The sequence below is a fragment of the Rana temporaria genome, chromosome 1 (assembly GCF_905171775.1).
Source record: "Rana temporaria chromosome 1, aRanTem1.1, whole genome shotgun sequence".
Taxonomy (NCBI): domain Eukaryota; kingdom Metazoa; phylum Chordata; class Amphibia; order Anura; family Ranidae; genus Rana; species Rana temporaria.
Genome location: NC_053489.1, coordinates 437,792,833 through 437,814,181, shown reverse-complemented (window position 1 = coordinate 437,814,181; position 21,349 = coordinate 437,792,833). Strand labels below are relative to the sequence as shown.

General features: G+C 43.5%; 1 pseudogene; it reads right to left on the bottom strand.

The window, feature by feature from the left end:
* Positions 1-3,449: 3,449 nt before the first annotated feature.
* On the bottom strand, positions 3,450-3,905 carry LOC120931946 (annotated as a pseudogene).
* Between the last annotated feature and the right edge of the window lie 17,444 nt (positions 3,906-21,349).

Here is a 21,349-nt window from a genome sequence, read left to right as displayed (position 1 = left end):
AAGTTGAAGGAGATCCAGGCGTAACTTATCCAAGGAGGGATATCAACAGGAATTTAATCCAGAGAGGGCCTGTGGCAGAGGTGTCTTTCTGAGGCTCACTGAGGGAGGTCTGTGGCAGAGACTTTCTCTGCAAGTTCAAGTTCACCAAGGAGGGTCTGTGGCAGAGACTTTATCCTACAATTGTCCGAGTGATACTCTGGCTGCCAGGTCAGTGAGAGAGGCCTGTCCGGGTACGCTTAGCCCACTCCGGCGGGAATGGCGCAGAGAAGTGTTACGCTTGGGAGCAGGACTGTTTCCTATTATCACGCCTGAATCTGCTATTCTCCTTTCTTCTTCAACTTTACTTTCCTCACCACAAGTTTACTGTTTTTACCCGGCTGGGTAATAAAGAGCACAGCAAAGAGCACCTGTCATGGACATTCCTTTACTTCTACTATATGCAATATGCATCATTCACCCCTAGGAATTCGGAGGAGCCATGAGGAAATGTGCCGCCCAAAAATCCAGCAGCTCCTCCTGGGGTAGTGCTACATATGGTACGTTTTTACATTAGTTTTTTAACTTAAATTATACTGTACAAGTACAATACATCTATAACTGGTATCTAATACATAATTAGAGGTCACTAATTATCCTAAGGCACAAATGCAAGAGGGTAGACTACACACACAGCAAGCGAAGGGCAGGAGGAAAGACCAGTAAGAAATGTCTCTGCCACAATGATGCAAGCAGCAGTGGTCCAATTGGTGGAGGCACTGCAGAGACTGTTCTACACAGGGTTAAAATCTAGACTGGTAAAATGAATGAATGTTAAGTGGAATTTTATGGAAGCTCTGTAGAGAGCATATAAATGTAAATTGTGAAATGTATATATGTTTGGTTTTTTTTTGTATGAAAAAATATGGAAAATTAATAGAGATTTAAGGGAAAAAATGTCTCAGTACACAGAGCTCACCCTCTAGAATTCATACCAGTGAGATCTGAAGTGCAAAACACACAACTCAATCACCAATATCAATGCCATCAGGGGGATCTACATCCCAGCACATACCTCACTAGGGTGCCCACATGTCCCGGATTGCCCGGGACTGTCCCGCAATTGACATGTCTGTCCTGGGTCCCGGGCACCTTCATTCCGGGACAATACAATGTCCCGGAATGAAATAGAGGACACAGCCACCCCCTATTAACTACATTTCCGGAACTGGTTGCTAGGGCCGGCTCTGCCTGGCATCTTGCAACCGGTGACAATTTACTCCCAGACAGTGATGCCGGGAGCGAGGCCTGTGCCTAGTGCAGCACTGCTGTCCCCACCCACCTCAGCACCTCCTTCTCTGGCACCCAGTAGTAAGCAGCAGGGACTGGTGTGATCTTTACTCTCCAGATAGTGACTCCATGCCTTTCCTTCTATGCATGCGGCTCATGCAGAGGGAGTGACAGCACACTGCATCTGGTGGCAGGCTATGGGTGGCAAGTGGCACTGCATCTGGTGGCAGGCTATGGGTGGCAAGCGGCACTGCATCTGGTGGAAGGCTATGGGGGGCAAGCGGCACTGCATCTGGTAGCAAGTGGCACATTCACCTGACAAATAACCCGCCGCCAAATTCCCCATCAACCCCGAGACTACATTTCCCCCCGCCCCCCTCATCTTTTTTTGGTTAAAGGTGAGAGAGGGGGTGTGTCCCTGAATGGCACTTTGGAAATGTGGTCACCCTATACCTCACTCTCTAATAACCATGCCACTAGTGATATCTGCTCCATCATACACATAGCTCACTCCCCAGTATTCATATCATAACAGTGAGAGCTACACTCCAGCATACACCTAATATCCCAGTAGCCGCTAGTGCTATCTTTCCATGTGCACACTCCTTACCAACGAGTACCCATATTACAAGTGGGATCTGTACTGAATCACCAATCCCTTACTCCAAAGTATCAATGTTGCCAGTGAGATCTATTCTTCGTCATGCCTCTCTATTATAAGCAGTGGTTTATACCTGTGTGTTATTTGTAGTACCTCATGCTTCTGTATGTTACACTGTGTCTAATACTTCTCTATAACACACAATACTTTTCCGTTTAATGCAGTGCCTCACTTATCTGTGCTTTGAATCTTATGTGTACCTGTACATCCTTACATTTCTGTGGACCTCTATCTAAATAAAGTCGATTGCATAATTATAATGTAACATGTAGGGTCTGTACATTTGGATTTCACTACAGCTATGAAATTCAGTCTTTAACCACTTCCATACCGGGCACTTATACACCTTCCCGCCCAGACCAATTTTTAGCTTTCAGCGCTGTTGCACTTTGAATGACAATTGCGCGGTCATGCTACACTGTACCCAAACAAATTTTTTATCATTTTGTACCCACAAATAGAGCTTTCTTTTGGTGGTATTTGATCACCTCTGGGATATTTATTTTCTGAAAAAATAAATAAAAAAAATTACCAAAAATTTAGAAAAAAAAAGTTTTTTTTTGTTTCTGTTATAAAACATTGTAAATAAGTAAATTTTCTCCTTCACTGATGGGCACTGATGGTACTGCACTGACGGGCACTGATAAGGCGGCACTGATGGGCACCGATGAGGTGGTACTGATGTGGTGGCATTGATGGGCACTAATATGCGGCACTGATGGGCGGCACGGATGGGCACTGATAGGCGGCACAGATAGGCAGCATGGATGGTCTTGGATAGGCGGCACGGATGGGCACAGATAGGTGGCACAGATGGGCACTGATAGGCGGCACGGATGGGCACTGATAGGCGGCACGGATGGGCATAGATGGGCACTATCATATGTGTTGTACTAATGGATGCCAATCAGTGCCAAACAATGCCTGCCAATCAGTGATTGTGGGCATTGATTGGCATCCATTGCGGCACTGATTGGCATCCATTTTTTGTGTCCTCCTCATCCCTGGTGGTCTAGGGTGGCATACTTTTTTTTTTTTAATCCCTGGTGGTCTAGTGGCCATCCCTGGTGGTCCAGTGGGCATCCTCGGGGGGGCTGTGCTGATAATCGATCAGCACAAACCCCCCCTGTCACAGGAGCAGCCGATTGGCTCTCCTCTACTCGCGTCTGACAGACGCGAGTGAGGAAAAGCCGATTACCGGCTTTTCCTATTTACATCGTGATCAGCCATGATTGGACATGGCTGATCACGTGGTAAAGAGTCTCCATGAGAGACTCTTTACCTTGATCGGTGTTGCGGGGTGTCAGACTGACACCCTGCAACAACGATCGCCGCGATGCGCACCCCCGGGGGTGCGCAGCGGCTATGAATCCTGAGGACGTCATATGACGTCCAGTCAGGATTCTACAACCACTTTGCCAACGTCAATTTGTCATTGGCGGGCGGCAAGTGGTTAAAGATATATTGTAACTTTTTTTTATTTTTATTAAAACCTCAATTGTTTTATTTAGAATGGGACATATTAAACAAGAACATGAAGAGTGAATGGTTTGTCCGATATATCTTTATATATATTTAAGTGCCTAGGCTGTTTCCATCTAGGATCATGAGGTTTCTCCAATATTTTAAGCCCCAGTCTTCCCAGCATTAGCAAGCTGGCACCAACAATAATTCCGGCTGGCATGAGTTTTCCAGAGCTGTAAAACCTGTAACCCATAACTCCAACTAATGATCCTGATGCGATCAGTAAAAGTAAAATACGTTTGGAATTGTGAGATATGTGATTGGCCCCCAGACCAACTAGACCTCCAAAGAGCAGACCAACAGCAAGAGATGAAACACTACCTGCCTTTACATAGCTGATAACTCCTCCAGTGGTGACTAAAGCCGCATATCCGAAAACTAAACCATTCCACACCCATACTTTTCTATCTGTAGATTGCAAGACAAGAGTACCAATAGAAAGCCTTGTTTGTTCTCAGCCAAAACTCTGAGAGACCCGCTCTACACCACAGATGCTGGAGGACCCCAAGTCATCAATATATTGTAATTCAACGCCACTATTCAAAATAACCCGTTAAAGGAATGAGCACAATTGCTAGTATTAAAGGGGTTGTAAAGGATTTTTTTTTCCCCTAAATGGCTTCCTTTACCGTAGTGCAGTCCTCCTTCACTTACCTCATCCTTCAATTTTGCTTTTAAATGTCCTTTTTTCTTATGAGAAATCCTCACTTCCTGTTCTTCTGTCTGTAACTACACACCGTAATGAGAGGATGTCTCCCTGGTGTGGAGAAAGCCTCTTGAGGGGGGAGGGGGCGAGCAGGAGTGTCAGGACGCCCACTAACATACAGCTCCTTTCTCTATGTGCAAAGTAGAGAGCGTCCTGACTTGCCTGCTCGCCCCCTCCCCCCTCAAGAGGCTTTCTCCACACCAGGGAGAAAGCCTCACATTACTGTGTGTAGTTACAGACCGAAGAACAGGAAGTGAGGATTTCTCAGAAGAAATAAGGACATTTAAAAGCAAAATGGAAGGATGAGGTAAGTGAAGGAGGACTGCACTAAGGTAAAGGAAGCTATTTAGGGAAAAAAAAAATCCTTTACAACCCCTTTAACTAAATCAGAAATTCATCATGATTAAGCTTACTAGGGACAAACAAGTAAAAATTGCTACCTGAAAAATGAGTTCATATAAAGAACAAAGGGGGTAATCCACAAAGATCCGGCGTAACTTAATTTTTCCCATTTAAGTTACACTGCCTTAAAATTTCTACCTAAGTGCCCCATCCACAAAGCACTTACCTAGAAATTTTTGGCTGTGTAACTTAAATTCCGCCAGCGCAAGGCGTTCCTATTTTCATGGGGGCGATTCCCATTTAAATTAGGCGCGCTCCCGCGCCGGCCGTACTGCGCATGCTCGTGACGTCATTTTCCCGACGTGCATAGCGCGAAATTACGTTACGCCGAGCTTTGTGGATTGCGACGGGTCAATAAAGTTGCGTCGGGGAAAAAAAAAGATACGGCGCGAAAAAAAAAATTCAAAACAAAAAAAAAATCGCGTCGCTGGACAGAAGGGTCTGCTTTTACATGGTGTAAACAGTTTACACTTTGTAAAAGCAGCCCTAATTTTGCGTTTGCAAACTAAAACTTACGGACAAAAAACAAAGCTGAAAAGCTTTGTGGATCTCCGTAAGTGCTAATTTGCATACCCGAGGCGGCATTTCGACACAAAATGCCCCCAGCAGCGGCTGCGGTACTGCATCCTAAGATCCGGCAGTGTAAGTCCCTTACACATGCCGGATCTTCTGCCTAACTATGTGCTGTATGGCCGTCATTTCCGCGCCGAAATTTAAAAATTCACGTCGTTTGCGCAAGACGTCTGGGAATACGGAAGTACGCTACGCACGTCGCCGTTCGAAAAAAATGACGTCACTTCGCGCAAAGCACGGCGGGAATTTCGAAACAGAGCATGCACAGTAGGTCCGACGCGGGAGCGCGCCTAATTTAAATGGCACACGCCCATTTAAATTACGCAGGCTTACGCCGGAGGCCGCCAGCGTAGGTTTTCATTGCAAGTGCTTTGTGAATCAGGCACTTGCGATGAAAACTTGCGGCGGTGTAACGTATATACAATACGTTACGCCGCCGCTAGTCTACGTGAATCTGGCCCTAACTCAGTAAGGTACAATAATGCAAGTAGGCCCAGTCTTGGTTACAAAGGAATTCATAAACTGGTATAGAAAAAATTTCAAGTATTCACAAAATCTTATACAGTTTACATTTTTCTATAATAAAAGTTTAAAGTACTTTTAGCAAGCAGTTCATAGGTAACAACACTTCTTTTTTTCCCAGCATATGAAGTCTCTGGGCACCCTGCAGTAAACGGTCTGACTCAGTTTCATGATACAAGTAGTCCCAAACATTCTTGAAATTAGTCCAATTGCTGATTTCATTTATAGATAAGTGAACTTCTGAAAAGCATTCAGCCAAACTTTTTTAAAACGTATAAACCTCCAAATTTTGGATTTTCTGAATCGGAATTGAATCAAATTAAATAGAAATCTGAAGCAGGGTATTATAGAGTTGAAAATTATAAATTAAATCAAGCAATTACAGTGCAAAATAAAAAAAACATGGCATTCCTCCAAGAGATGTTTGATCTATGAACAGATTGTTTTGAGCTCGCACCTTATATAAGAATGTGCAGTATATTAACTTTGGTAATAAAGCCTGTAGGATTCTAGCTAGATTATGAAAAGGGCGTTAGACAATCCACTTGTATATCTAAACTGATGGAGGACTCATCTAAAAAGATTATCCATAGCTTGGAAAAGTACAGATTGACAATACTGCTGTCCAAAGGTGTCTCAGTTGCTCCTCCATCTAGAGTGGAGAACCCCTAAGACAGGAAGTGTGTTACTGGCTGGGACACCAGTTGAAACTAAAAGAAAACATGTCTAAAAAAGAAAACTCATACAACCATCACATTTAAAGTAGTTCCAAAGCCTAAACATTTTTTGCATTCCTTGCATTAAGGTAAAAATTGTTTAGGCATCAGTCTTGGCCCCTCAACCCCCCCCCCCCTTTTTACTTAGGTAAGCCCTCTTTCGATCCAACACTGTGCATGTCTGCAGCTCTTCTCTCCACTCACTCCTGTGTCTCACTGGCTTCAGGGCTGTCTTAATAGCATCATGGGCCCCTGGGCAAAGTAATGCTCTGGGGCCCCTACAATGATGGCAGTGTAGGTAAACAGACATCAAGTAGGTAGGAGACAGACTGCCTCCCCTGTGTATCTATCACTCTCAGGCCAGGCCTAGGGCAGCACTTTGCAGGGGGGCAGCACGGAAAGGGTCCCCGCCGGCTTGTGCTACACTGCTAGTGTAGTGCCAGTCTTATGGGCTGGACTGGGCTCAGAGGCAAATAAAGCGGCCGCACTGCTTCCGGTATGCGGGCGGCCGGCATTCCGCAACTGTGTGTGGGGAGGGGGAGGGGGGGCGCTGCTTCTAATTTTGACTGTCCTATCATCCTGGACCACAAACCTTCCTCACTGTGCTATATGTTTTCTGCTGTACCATTGGCATGGTTATATCTTATTAGTCCTCTCCATAAAATTATTAGAAATTTGTGCTTAAAGTAGAACTATGGGCAACACTTTTTTTTTCATTTTGGATAGAGTAAGGGAGGGTTATAGCCCCTGTCAGTTTATTTTTTACCATCCCTGTCCCATTTCCTTCACTTCCTGCCCCATAGCCAAACAGGAAGTGAAAGGAAATCTATGCAAATTAAGGGAATCCATTGCCCCCCAGGCTCTCGGAACTAGTGTCCCTACTCGAAAAGTGTCTTAACCAGAAAGGGTTGTGGCCTTGACAGGAAGGGGTGGGTCATATTTAAATTAGGGGGTGCACGAGTTTAGTCAGGCCTAGGGCAGCACAAAACCTAAATACACCTCTGACTCTCAGTGCCATCATGGGGCCCCCTAATTTCGGGGCAGCGTGGGCTCAAGAACCAGCTGCTTTGGGAAAAGTGCAGGGGCCCCCCATGCAGCTGGGGCCATTAGCTCTGGCTGCTGTCAATCAAAGCCAGTGACACGGGAGCGGGGGCGGGTCCGAGACCTCTGTGTCGATAGACGCAGTAGCCGGACTTGGCAGTGAGCACACACAAGTGGTTTCCCATAGGAACACTGGACAAAGAGGAGGAGCCAGAAACGCCAGTGGGGGATCTGAGAAGAGGAGGTTCGGGGGCCACTCTGTGCAATGAATTGCACACAGCAGGTAAGTATAGTGATGTTTGTTTGTTTTTGTTTTTCATTTTTTTCATTTTGTTACAAATACTTAAAGGATTGGCAATCTGCAATATATATATATACCAGGCAGTGCTGAGACTGATTCATAAAAACTAGGAAAAGAAAATAAGAACAAACATGGGGTTGATAATAATAGTGACTACTGTAATTGGTTGCTAATTTCCAAAGCAATCTAATTGGTGGTTGTGAAACTCCATAGACCTGGCTTTATTTTTGGAGTTTTGTGCCTTAGAGGCAGGAAGAAAGTTATTCCAGCATCACCTGCAGGTGTGTTTCAGGATCTAGCCAGCATGGTTATGACATCACCCTCATCTAGGCACTGTTGTAAGATACGTAAATATAGGGCCTGATCCACAAAAGGGATACGCCGGCGTATCTACTGATACGCCGTCGTACCCCTGTTTCTATCTATGGAACTGATCCACAGAATCAGTTTCCAATAGATAGGCAGAAGATCCGACACGTGTAAGGGACTTACACTGTCGGATCTTAGGATGCAGTACCGCAGCCGCCGCTGGGGGCATTTCTCGTTGAAATCCAGCGTCGGGTATGCAAATTAGCACTTACGGAGATCCACAAAGCTTTTACGCTTCGTTTTTTCTCCGTAAGTATTAGTTTGCCGTCGCAAAATTAGGGCTGCTTTTACAAGGTGTAAACTGTTTACACCTTGTAAAAGTATACCCTTCTATCCCGCGTCGCTGTCATTTTTTATTTTATTTTATTTTTTTTACGCCCGTCGCGATTCTCAAAACCTGGCGCAACGTAAAACCGCGCAAAGCACGTCGGGAAAATAACGTCGGGAGCATGCGCAGTACGTCTGGCGTGGGAGCGCGCCTAATTTAAATGGGACTCGCCCCATTAGATTAGGCACGCCTTGCGCCGGACGGATTTAAGTTACACCGCTCAAAATTTCTAGGTAAGTGCTTTGTGGATCGGGCACTTAGGTAGAGATTTTGCGGCGGTGTAACTTAAACGGGAAAAATTAAGTTACGCCGGGTTTTTGTGGATCAGGCCCATAGTTCCTAACTTTTCTATACAGTTTTTTTTCTATGAAATGGTGTTTTGGCATGGGGGGTCGTAATCAGCAGACTTTGAGAGTTTCGTGTAAGGTCCTGTTTAACATGTTGCTTGTCAAGCCTTCATGCTCAAATCATCGTGGTGGGGTATGCAGCCCAACCAGGACATTTCTTATGGCTTTTTTGTAAGCGATCTAGTGTTAACCCTACACATTTCACCCTAGAGTTGTGATTCCCCAACACTGGCTTATTGTGCACCAATATCATTGCTACTAAAGTGCCCGGCCCCTAGCTGTGCTGGAATTTTATATTTTTCCCAAGCCATGTTTTAACCAAAATTTAAATGTGATCCTTTACATATCTTTTCATATATATTTTGTTGTGGGATTTCCCCAGTAGTTTCTGTCTCCACCGCTATATATAATATGTAGGTGTCACTCTCTTGTAGCTTAACTGCTTGATGTTTATATGTTCTGTATCAGGAAGAATCTATTAGGGAGTGTGATGTATTATCTGGCTTTGTAATGGGTGTGACAGATGGTTGGAACTGGAAATTCCACTGGGGATATTTTGCCAGTCCCTGAGAAATAAAATTAATGATCGCGTGCTGAACCTGTTAAAGTGGAGTTCCACCCAAAAGTGGAACTTCTGCTTATTTGATTCCTCCACCCTCTGATGCCACATTTGGCAACTTTCGGGGGAGAGGGGGAGCAGGTTCCTGTTTTTTACAGGCACCCTGTCCCCACTTCCGGGAGACTGGGACAGGACGAATAACGTCAGCAGCTCAGCCTCCCTCCACTTCTGCCGGGCCAGTCTGTCCTATAATAATAATAATAATCCCTGCTGCAGTCCCCCTCCCTACTATGCCAGTGACTAAATCTCTTTATTAATGCAAATCTAGAAACAGATCATTTGATTAAGAACTACTGCGCCATTTCATCACCTACATCTGATTATGAAAACTGTTACCGCTATAATACTTCACTCATTGACCAATACAGGGGTGCTGAAGGGATCAAGCTGATCATATTTTACCTAAAAAATGGCCTTTAGGGCATTTAAGCTCTCATACAGATAACATTAGTGCCTGCATTGATATTTGATGACACTTAATGCCCAACTCTGCCCTCCAACTAACCCCCCCCCCCCCCACCAAATCCTTTCCAGCTGTGGGCAGTGCTCAGTGATGCAAAGACCAGCACTTGCATAATAACAACGCCAGTGCCACCCTCTGCATCAGTACACTTTAATCACTTGCCTACCCGGCGGCTCTCCTGCACGAAATCACATGCAGGTATGTGATTTTGCTCTTCCGGGTCTGCGAGCACCACCAGCGAATCTGTGATTGCCAAAGCGAGACCCAATCGGTGGGTCCTGTGGACCCGATGTCCCCTGGGACCCACCGATCATTACCGAGAGAGGCAGATCACCTTTCGGTGACAAGAGGAGACAGAGATCTTGTGTTTTTGCTAAGCAGGAACACAAATCTCTGTCTTCCCATAGTTAAAGCATCCCCCCCTCACACAGTTAGAAAGCACTCCCTAGGAGCACATTTAACCCTGTGGTCGCCCCTGATATTAAAGGGGTTGTAAACCAAAAACATAAAAAAATAAAAATAACAAATATGTTATACTTCCCTCCACTGTGCAGCTCGTTTTGCACAGAGTGGCCCCGATCCACGTCTTCTGGGGTCCCTCGGCGGCTGTCTCTGGTCCTCCCCGCACAAACTACACACATTCATGCGAGAGAGCTGGCATTGTGTGTAGTCCTTGCCGGCACGTTCCTTTGATACAGCGAGCGGCCATAGCTGTTCACTGTATAACTCGGCCCTGCCCCTCGGCATGCCGCGTCACTGGATGTGATTGACAGTAGCGCCAGCCAATGGCTGCACTGCTTTCAATCCATCCGCTCTAGCCAATTAGCGGCCAGGCTGAACGGCGAAGAGGATGTCGGGACTAAGAGCGGGACTTTTATAAACGTATGTTTAAGTGTATGCTCAAACTGAGATACACTTAAACCTAGCTAAGATACGACGGCCTGCGCCATCGTATCTTAGCTGTCTAGTTCCGCCGGCTGCTAGGGGGCGTGAACGCTGATTTACGCCTAGAATGCGTAAATCAGCGAGATACGCCGATTCATGAACGTACGCTTGCCCGTCGCAGTAAAGATACGCCATTTAGGTAAGGCGTTTTCCGGCGTAAAGTTAGTCGAACAAATAGCTGGACTAGTCAATGTTAAGTATGGCCGTCATTCCCGCGTCTAAATTTGAAAAATGTACGTCGTTTGCGTAAGTCGTCCGTGAATGGGGCTGGACGTAATTTACGTTCATGTCGAAACGTCCTTGCGGCGTATTTTGGAGCAATGCACACTGGGATATGTCCACGGACGGCGCATGCGCCGTTCGTAAAAAAACGTCAATCACGACGGGTCACAAGTAATTTACATAAAACACGCCCCCCTCATCCTCATTTGAATTAGGCGCGCGTACGCCGGCCCATTCACGCTACGCCACCGTAACTTAGGAGGCAAGTGCTTTGTGAATACAGCACTTGCCTCTCTGACTTGCGGCGTAGCGTATATGCGATACGCTACGCCGCTTCAAAAGTGAGCCGCCCTACCTGAATCCAGCCATTAGTGTTCGATTTGTTCGCCACAATGTCGCAGTCCCGCTATTTATTTGCTGATTGCCTCCATTACAAGTAAAATATATAAATAAATAAAAATTCCATAAAAAGATGCCATAGTTTGTAGACCCTATAACTTTTGCACAAATCAATCGAATATATGGTTATTGGGCTTTTTTTTTTACCAAAAATATGTAGCAGAATACATATTGGCCTAAATTGATGAAGAAATTCGATTTTTTACATTTCTTTATTGGATGTCTTTTATAGCAGAAATTAAAAAACATAGGCCTAGATTCAACAAGCAATTGCATCTGCGTAACCATAGTTACGCAGCGCAATTGCTTATTTGCGCCGGCGTATATAGCCTAAGATATGACTGGCATAAGGCTCTTATGCCGTCGTATCGTAGGCTGCATTCTTACGATGGCCGCTAGGTGGCGTTCCCGTAGCGAATTGCAAATTGCATACTAACGCCGATTCACAACCGTACGCGCGCCCTGCGTACGCAGTTTACGTTGTTTGCGTTCGTCGGTTTCTGCGTAAGGCTGCCCCTGCTATTAGCAGGGGCAGCCAATGCTACGTATACCCGTCGTTCCCGCGTCGCGTTTTTGAAAAATTGCGTCGTTTGCGTAAGTGAATTGTGAATGGCGCTGGACGCCATTTACGTTCACATTAAAGCAAATGACATCCTTGCGACGTCATTTGCCGCAATGCACGTCGGGAAAGTTTCCCGACGGAGCATGCACACTACGTTCGGCGCGGGAACGCGCCTAATTTAAATGATCCACGCCCCCTATGGGATCATTTAAATTACGCGCGCTTACGCCGGGCAGTTTTCAGGAGCGCACACGCAAATTACGGAGCTACTGCTCCGTGAATCAAGCGTAGCGCAGGTAATTTACGGAGGCGCAGTGTTAAAACGGTACACTGCGCCTCCGTAAGAAATGCGCAAATCTACCTGAATCTACCCCATAGTTTTTTTTCAAAATTGTCTGCATTTTTTTGTTTATAGTGCAAACAATAAAAACCACAACAGTGATCAAAGCTCTATTTGTGTGAAAAAATACATCAATTTTATTTGTGTACAGCGTCGTACGACCACGCAATTGTCAGTTAAAGTAACGCAGTCCTGTATCGAAAAAAGTGGCCTGGTCATGAAAGGGGGTAAACCTTCCGGGGCTGAACTGGTTAAGGGTACATTTGCGAATTTATGCATTGAAGATATTTATACTGTATGAGAAAGAAATTAGGATGCTGTTCAATATTTAAGCAAATGTTTTAAATCACCGGGAAAAAAACATTATTCAAAAATAAATCTGTAATGCCCCATACACACGATCGGAAATTCCGACAGCAAAAGTCCGATGTGAGCTTTTGAATGGAAATTCCAACCGTGTGTATGCTCCATCAGACTTTTGCTGTCGGAATTTCTGCCAACAAAAGAAAATCGTCTGTAGCAATTCTGACGCACAAAATTCCGTCGCATGCTCGGAAACAATTTGACGCATGCTCGGAAGCATTGAACTTCATTTTCTTGGCTCGTCCTAATGATGTACTTCACAGCGTTCTTGACGGACGAAAGTTCAGAGAACTTTTGTGTGACCGTGTGTATGCAAGCCAAGCTTGAGCGGAATTCCGTCGGAAAAACCATCCAAGGTTTTTCCGACGGAAAACACGATCGTGTGTACGTGGCATTACTTGCCTCCACATATGTCAACTACAGATAATCGAAATCTTATTTATTTTTTCCCCATTGTGTCACATACAAAAAATCATTATCGGGGAAGACTTCAATTCACAGTATAAAACATTCTTTTATTTCTATGTAAAGCATGAAAAGAAAAATCCTCAAAACCATTAAAGAACCATACGCCACGCCTGCATTTTCCTTATCAAGACAGCTAAGTATACACCATGATTGGGCCAGTTAGTACAGTCATATGGATAGTCTATGACCCTGTGACTCCAGCAACATGTAGCTTACAGAGGACTTGACTTTGTTCCCCATGGTTGAACAGAGCAGGAGAGCAGCAAACGGAAGGTAAGGACAATGGCCCGGATTCACAGACACTGGCGCACATTTATGTCGCCGTATCGTATCTACTTTACGCTACGCCGACGCAGCGCAGAGAGGCAAGCATGGAATTCACAAAACACTTCCTCCCAAAACTGCGCTGGGTTTCCAAGGCCTAAGTCGGCGTAAGTGGAAGTGGGCGTGAGCCATGCTAATGAGGCGTGACCCCATGCAAATTATGGGCCGAGCCCCAGACAGATACGTAACGCCAACTGCGCATGCGCCGTCCCGTGGACGCATCCCAGTGCGCATGCTCACAAATACGTCGGAACAACTGCCTAAGTTACGGCGGATCACTGCCTACGGTGTGAACGTAATCTACGCCCAGCCATATTCACGTACAACGTAAAATTCGCCGGCTTGTGTTCCCTGGTGCAGCCCTTTGCATGGATGCTGCTGAGTTACACCTCCTTTATGGGTTTAACTTTACGCCGTACGTACAACTTACGCGCACCAGTCGTAGCCTGCGTCGGGCACAAGTACGATCGTGAATCGGCGTATCTCCCTCATTCGCATATTTGAATAGAAAATTCATGGGAGCGCCACATGCGTCCAGCGTAAATATGCGCCCACTCTACGCCGGCGTAGGCAAGTTACGTTGGTGGAATGAAGCCTGTTTTTAGGCGTATCTTAGTTTTGTGGGCACGGCGCACAGATACGACGGCGCATATTTGCACTTACGCGGCGTATATCGAGATACGTTGGCGCAAGTGCTTTGTGAATCCGGGCCAATATGTCCTGCTGGGAGTGGGGGGAAGAGAATTTGTTGCCTTGCCCCGTGTGAGTAAAGCACAGATTCATTTATATATTTACTGCATTGTGCAAGTGTACAGCTGAGTTTCCCTAGTTGTAATCCACACGTGGAACAAAACCTTTATTGTTCTTACCTTTGTTTTTACTTCATTAATGCTTTTCCAACAGAGAGAACAATGTATTGCAATGTATTTATTATTATTTTAATACTGAGGTTTAAGCAATATCCCTATCGCATTAACCACAAATGTAAATATATTTCCTCATTCTTCATTCCCTTTTTCACATTGTAAATTTGTAACAATGTGGCTGGCTGAAAATACTTTTACAAAGTTGCTGGTGTGCAAAACAAAGGGGTGAGAACAAATTTTCTGGTGTAGGGTAAAATATAATAAATATTATCCTGGGAAAAAAAGACAGTTGTGATGCCCCATCCCTTATATCATCAACCCAGTCTGTGTATTTTTTTTCGGGAAATTATATTCTTTCCGAAATTGAATGTTAAAAGCAAATACTGTAAATGTTTGAAATACTTTCAATTGACATTCATCAAACGATTGAACGTAATGGTGAGATTTTGCCTGCTAATGTTTGTATGAATGTTCGTTAAATCTACCAATGTATGGCTAGCCTTTATCAATCTTTGAACTCCCAGATATGTGTTTGTTTCCCAGTTTGCTTGGGTTTATTAACTATTTTCTCATTATCATGTAACACACAACTTAGATTCAAATTTTTATTAGCTGTAAGTAGTAAGCAGTTCTGAGTGCCACAGTCTGGGAGTGTTCTGCAGGCTAGCCTAGTCAGACTAGACTGCAGAACACTTCCAGACTACAGGTGGGTGTTGGGGTGAAGATCAGGCACTCTTAGGTCTTGTACTTAAGTGAAGGTCTTCTGTCTCTCTTTGCGACTCTTAAGTCTAGTACACATGATCGGATTTTCCGACGGGAATTGTGTGTCAGCATTTGTTTGCTCCATCGGACTATTGTTGTTGGATTTTCTGCAGACAAATGTTGGAGGGCAGGCTTTAAAATTTTCTGCGGACAACGGTCTGTGGATGTTCGTCTGGGTTCCCACACCTGGAGCGGCTATTCCCCTTTCCCCCGACAACGGTCTGTTGTCGGCTTTTTCATGTGGACACAAGTCCATCAGACAAACATGCATGATCGGAACAATGCTCACCAAACACGACATTAGGAGAATGTGCCCAAAGGGTGGTTTAAAGAGCAGAAAAACCACGTAATACGTAACTACGTTGGATTTTGTTGGCCGACAATTGTGTGCCGTTTGCATGCAATACAAAATCCAGGCACACGCCCTTCGGAAAAAAGTCTGACAATTTGTCTGCGGAAAATCCGATCGTATGTATGAGACTTTCGTTGTTGTGGTCTGCCCCATTTATCTGTCATTGTCTGCTCAGTTCAACTTGTTACTTTGCTTTTCATGTGGGATTTTCTGTCATGTCTCTACTTTATTTCCAATCTCTCAACCCTGCCCTATCCACTTAGACTTTGCTCTTGCTAACCAGCAATGGTTCTGTCATCTGTGTCTTTGAACAGTCGTTCAAACTCTCTAACCATGACAGCCTGCCTGTTGGTCATTACATAGTTACATAGTTAGTAGTAGAGAAATTGGATGGACAGCCGTACTCCAAAAAAATACTTTGATGGTTGTCTTTATTGTAAAACAAATTAAAAATAGCACTACAAAACACAGCAACAATTGGGGATAGCAGCCTATGCGTTTCACACTATCAGTTAGTGCTTAATCATGGCTACATAGTTAGTCAGTTTAAAAAAAAAACACAAGTCCATCTAGTTCAACCATAAAAATTAATAAAATATCATACAATCCCATATACCCAATCCTACACCCACAGTTGATCCAGAGGAAGGCGAAAAACCCCAGCAGAGCATGATCCAATTTGCTATAGCAGGGAAAAAATTCCTTCCTGATCCCAGAGAGGCAATCGGATTTTCCCTGGATCAACTTTACCTATAAATGTTAGTACCCAGTTATAGTTGTAAAAATTTTTAAATACTAATGCGCTACCAAAAAATGTTGATGTTAAGTAAAAGTGCTATTTAATAGTGCTAAGTGCTAAGTGAAACTGTAAAAAGCCGCTAAAGCTTCTGTAGTGTTGCCAGCACCAGTAGGTATGTATATATACTGTATATATATATATATATATATATATATATATATATATATATATATATATATATATAGTGAAGTAGTGCTAATTACTTAACACAATAAATAATTGATAATTCCTCAAGTGTATAATAATATAAAAACTTAAAAAATTAATTTGTAAAGTGCATCCAAGGAAATCTGATAGTAAAGAGAGAAACCCAGTTCCTTATTCAAAATAAGATCTCCTCCTGGGTGGATAAATAGGGATGAGAGGGAAAGGGAGAGGTAAGGGAGTCCAAATTACAAATGGAAAGATAGGATGCAAAGGTGTCCTTCTAGAAACCTCCACCGGTAGGCTAGCCTCTCACCTTATGGAAAGGCCCCAATGGGTCTAGTAGTGCATCAAGGGATGTCAATCACCAGGGACAGTTGCTGAATCCTCCCTAGTGTGTCCAGAACAGGGGATCACTGCAGCTTTTCATCCGATCTCTCCAGCCTTTTTATCTTAGGGATAGTATCTCCAAATTCACAAAATCAAGAGCAAACAAATGATTCTCCACAGTGTAGTAGATTAAAAACTCTTGCATTTATTAGTAAATGACATAACAGTTTAAAAATGGCAAAAAACACCAAACAAAGAATGCAAGGACTTCCGGTCATGGCCGTTACCGAAAGTGATGTCACCAAGCTCCTCCAGACGCGTTGTGTCACAACACACGTGACTTTATCAAGGGTATAGGTGCTAGATGACAATAATGAGCTTAAATACTAATGGTAGTCATGGAAACAGCATCTCAATCAATGATGGGCTTAACATATGTAAATGAGAAGTGAGAGCAGAGGAATCTGGGAGCAGCAAAAAGTCACTATAGCTCTCACTAATCTTGCTAGGTAATGAAAAGACTGTAGTATAAAAACAGATAAAACCCTGCAAACACATGAAAAAACAACAGTTGGGAGATGGCAAATACCAGAAAAGGAGAAAAAATAACAAATAGTAGAGAAAAAAAACCTTAATAGATATTGGTCATCTCTCACCTGTAGCCTTAACAAAACTAACACAATAATTGGAAATAAAGCAGTTCAAATCAAACTTGATGTTCAGACCTGAGGGGACAAGAGATTGTATTTCAAAAATCCATCGAGATTCAGATTTGCTAAGAGTATTTATTTTATTACTTCCTCTCCAGTGAGGCTTGTATTTTTCAATACCCCAAAAAGAGAGGGAACTGGTATCTTTTCCATTAAACTCTGCATAATGTCTAGATACATTGGGCCAGATTCAGAAAGAAGTTACGCTGGCGTATCTATTGATACGCCTCGTAATTTCTAGGATCCTCCGGCGTATCTTTTTTCTGTATTCAGAAAACAAGATACGCCGGAATTTTGCTAAGATCCGACTGGCGTAAGCCTCTTTAGCCATCCTATCTTAGTTGCATATTTACGCTGGCCGCTAGGTGGCGCTTCTGTAGATTTACGTGAGGAATATGCAAATGAGGTAGATACGCCGATTCACAAACGTATGTATGCCTGGCGCATTTTTTACGTCGTTTACGTAAGGCTTTTTCCGGCGCGAAGTTACCCCTGGTATATGAGGCGTACGCAATGTTAAGTATGGATGTCGGGCCACCTTCAAATTTTTTACGTTTTACGTCGTTTGCGTAAGTCGTTCGCGAATAGGGCTGTGCGTAAGTTACATTCACGTCTAAAGCATTGACGATTTGCGGCATAATTTGGAGCATGCGCACTGGGATTCTTTCACGGACGGCGCATGCGCCATTCGTAAGAAACGTCAAATACGTGGGGTCACGATAAGTTAGCATAGAACACACCCCCAACCAGCCTCTTTTGAATTAGGCGGGCTTACGCTGCCCGATATACTCTACACCGCCGTAACTAAAGGCACAACTTCTTTGTGAATACAATATTCGCCTTTCTAAGTTACGGCGGCGTAGCGTTTCTGAGATACGCTACGCCCACCTAAAGATAGGCGCCTGTACGTGAATCTGGCCCATTGTGTTTTGGGTAGCCTGACTTAAGCCATGTACACACGATCGGATTTCTGATGGAATCTAATCCGATGGATTTTTTCGTCGGATATCAGATGAAGCAGACTTTCATCAGTCTTGCCTACACACTATCAGAATAAATTCCAACCGTGACAAAACGTGGTGACGTAAAACACTACGACGAGCCGAAAAAAATGAAGTTCAATGCTTCCGAGAATGCGTCGACTTGATTTTGTACCTTGGGGTACACCACTGATAACCTTCGCCCATTCAGAGTAAGAATCATTAACCACGACTCTCTGAATTCTGGGCCAGATCCACAAAAGGGATACGACGGTGTATTTACTGATACGCCGTCGTATCCCTGTTTCTATCTTTGGAACTGATCTACAGAATCAGTTTTCAAGAGATAGACAGAAGATCCGGCAGGTGTAATAGTTTTACACTGCCGGATCTTAAGATGCAGTACCGCGACCGCCGCTGGGGGCATTCATCGTCTAAATTACGCGTCGGGTATGCTATTGAGGAGTTACGTCGATCCTCAAAGCTTTTTCGCGTTCGCTACGTCGCCGCTACGTTAGTTTCCCGTCGCTTAGTTACACTTTTGTAAAGCAGCCCTACTTTTACACAGCAGGCGTACTGCTGTGTAAAGTATGGCCGTCCTTCCCGCGTCGAATTTTTAAATTTTACGTCGATTGCGTAAGCCGTACGGGAATACGGAAATACGCTCCGCGCCGATCAAAAAATGACATCACGTCGCACAAAGCACGTCGGGAAATTTGCGTCACAAGCATGCGCAGTACGTCCGGCGCGGGAGCGCGCCTAATTTAAATGGGACTCGCCCCATTAGATTAGGAACGCCTTGCGCCGGACGGATTTGAGTTACACCGCCGCAAATTTCCAGGTAAGTGTGTTGTGGATCGATACCTAACTTAGGAAATTTGCGGCAGTGTAACTTAAATCTGTTAAGTTACGTTGCGCTGCGGGGCTGTGGATCTGGCCCTCTGTCTTTTAGACAGTTTTCTATCCATTTACAAACTGCTATATCCAATCCTGTAGACTTCACCTTACACATGAGCCGTGTGTGCGGAACTGTATCGAACGGGGACATACTAAAACATTTAATGTGAAAATGGCTTAATGTAGCTTAACGAGCAAAAAAGTGCCTGAACCTCAATCAATTGCCCTGAAACTTTGCACAGCCCAAGATCTCAACCTTACAAACATATCTTATAAGTTTTGTGCGATTTGGTGTTCCACAAGGCAAACTAGGGACATTAAGCTTGTTTTTTGGGGAGCTTAATGTGGCTTAACGTACAAAAAAGTCCTTAAATGTTAACCAATTTCCCCCAAACTTCACACAATAGAAGACTCTATCAATGCCAACATATTCTGGAAATTTCAGCTCAATTGGTTTATCACACCAAAAGTTATTAACATTAAGCTATATTTTACAATACTAAAACATTTAATGTGAAATTGGCTTAATGTAGCTTAACGAGCAATAAAGTGCCTAAACCTCAATCAATTGCCCTGAAACTTTGCACAGCTTAAGATCTCAACGTTCCAAACCTATCCTATGCGTTTTGTGCGATTTGGTGTTCCACAAGGCAAACTAGGGACATTAAGCTTGTTTTTTTGAGAGCTTAACGTACAAAAAAGACCTTAAATGTTAACCAATTTTCCCCAAACTTCACATAATAGAAGGCTGTATCTATGCCAACATATTTTAAAAATTTCAGCTCATTTGGTTAATCACACCAAAAGTTATTCACGTTAAGCTATATTTTACAATGCTAAAACATTTAATGTAAAGAGCTTAACGTACCATAATGTGTCTTAACCTCAATCAATTTTCTTGAAACATTGCACAGCCTAAGTTCTCAACTTCCCAAATCTATCCAATAAGTTTCAAGTGATTTGGTGTCCCGAAGGCAAACTAGGGACATTAAGCTTGTTTTTTGGGGCGCTTAATGTGGCTTAACGTACATAAATGGTTACATGGTTAATCACACCAAAAGTTATTAACATTAAGCTATATTTTACAATACTAAAACATTTAATGTGAAATTGGCTTAATGTAGCTTAACGAGCAATAAAGTGCCTAAACCTCAATCAATTGCCCTGAAACTTTGCACAGCTTAAGATCTCAATGTTCCAAACCTATCCTATACGTTTTGTGCGATTTGGTGTTCCACAAGGCAAACTAGGGACATTAAGCTTGTTTTTTTGAGAGCTTAACGTACAAAAAAGACCTTAAATGTTAACCAATTTTCCCCAAACATAATAGAAGGGTGTATCTATGCCAACATAATTTGAAAATTTCAGCTCATTTGGTTAATCACACCAAAAGTTATTCACATTAAGCCAATTTTTCATTTAGTGTGAAATTGGCTTAATGTAGCTTAATGAGCAAAAAAGTGCCTAAACCTCAATTAATTGCCCTGAAACTTTGCACAGCTTAAGATCTCGACCTTCCAAACAGGTCCAAGAACTTTCCAGCGATTTGGTGTCCCACAAGGCAAACTAGGGACATTAAGCTTGTTTTTTTGGGAGCTTAATGTGGCTTAACGTATGAAAAAGACCTTAAATGTTAACCATTTACCCCCAAACTTCACACAGTAGAAGACTCTATCCATACCAACATATTATGAAAAGTTCAGCTCATTTGGTTAATCGCACCAAAAGTTATTCACATTAAGCTATATTTTACAATGATAAAAAAAGAAGCAGGCTGGCAAAGTTTATCAACAAACACTTCACAGCAAGTAACATTGAAACATTGTATCAATTGTAACGTTCTGTGTTTTGCATCTATATAGGGATGAACTTTGATTTGCAGGTGAAGAGAGTTAAAGAAACCATGACAAGGCAACAAAAAGTTTTTTTTTTTTTCTAATTAAACGTTCCTCTGTTGAACCCCTTATTAACCCTTTAGTTTTCTCTAATCAGCACTGATTAACTCTATATTCTCCTTCTCTATTCAATTGTAATTTTCCTGGTGATTT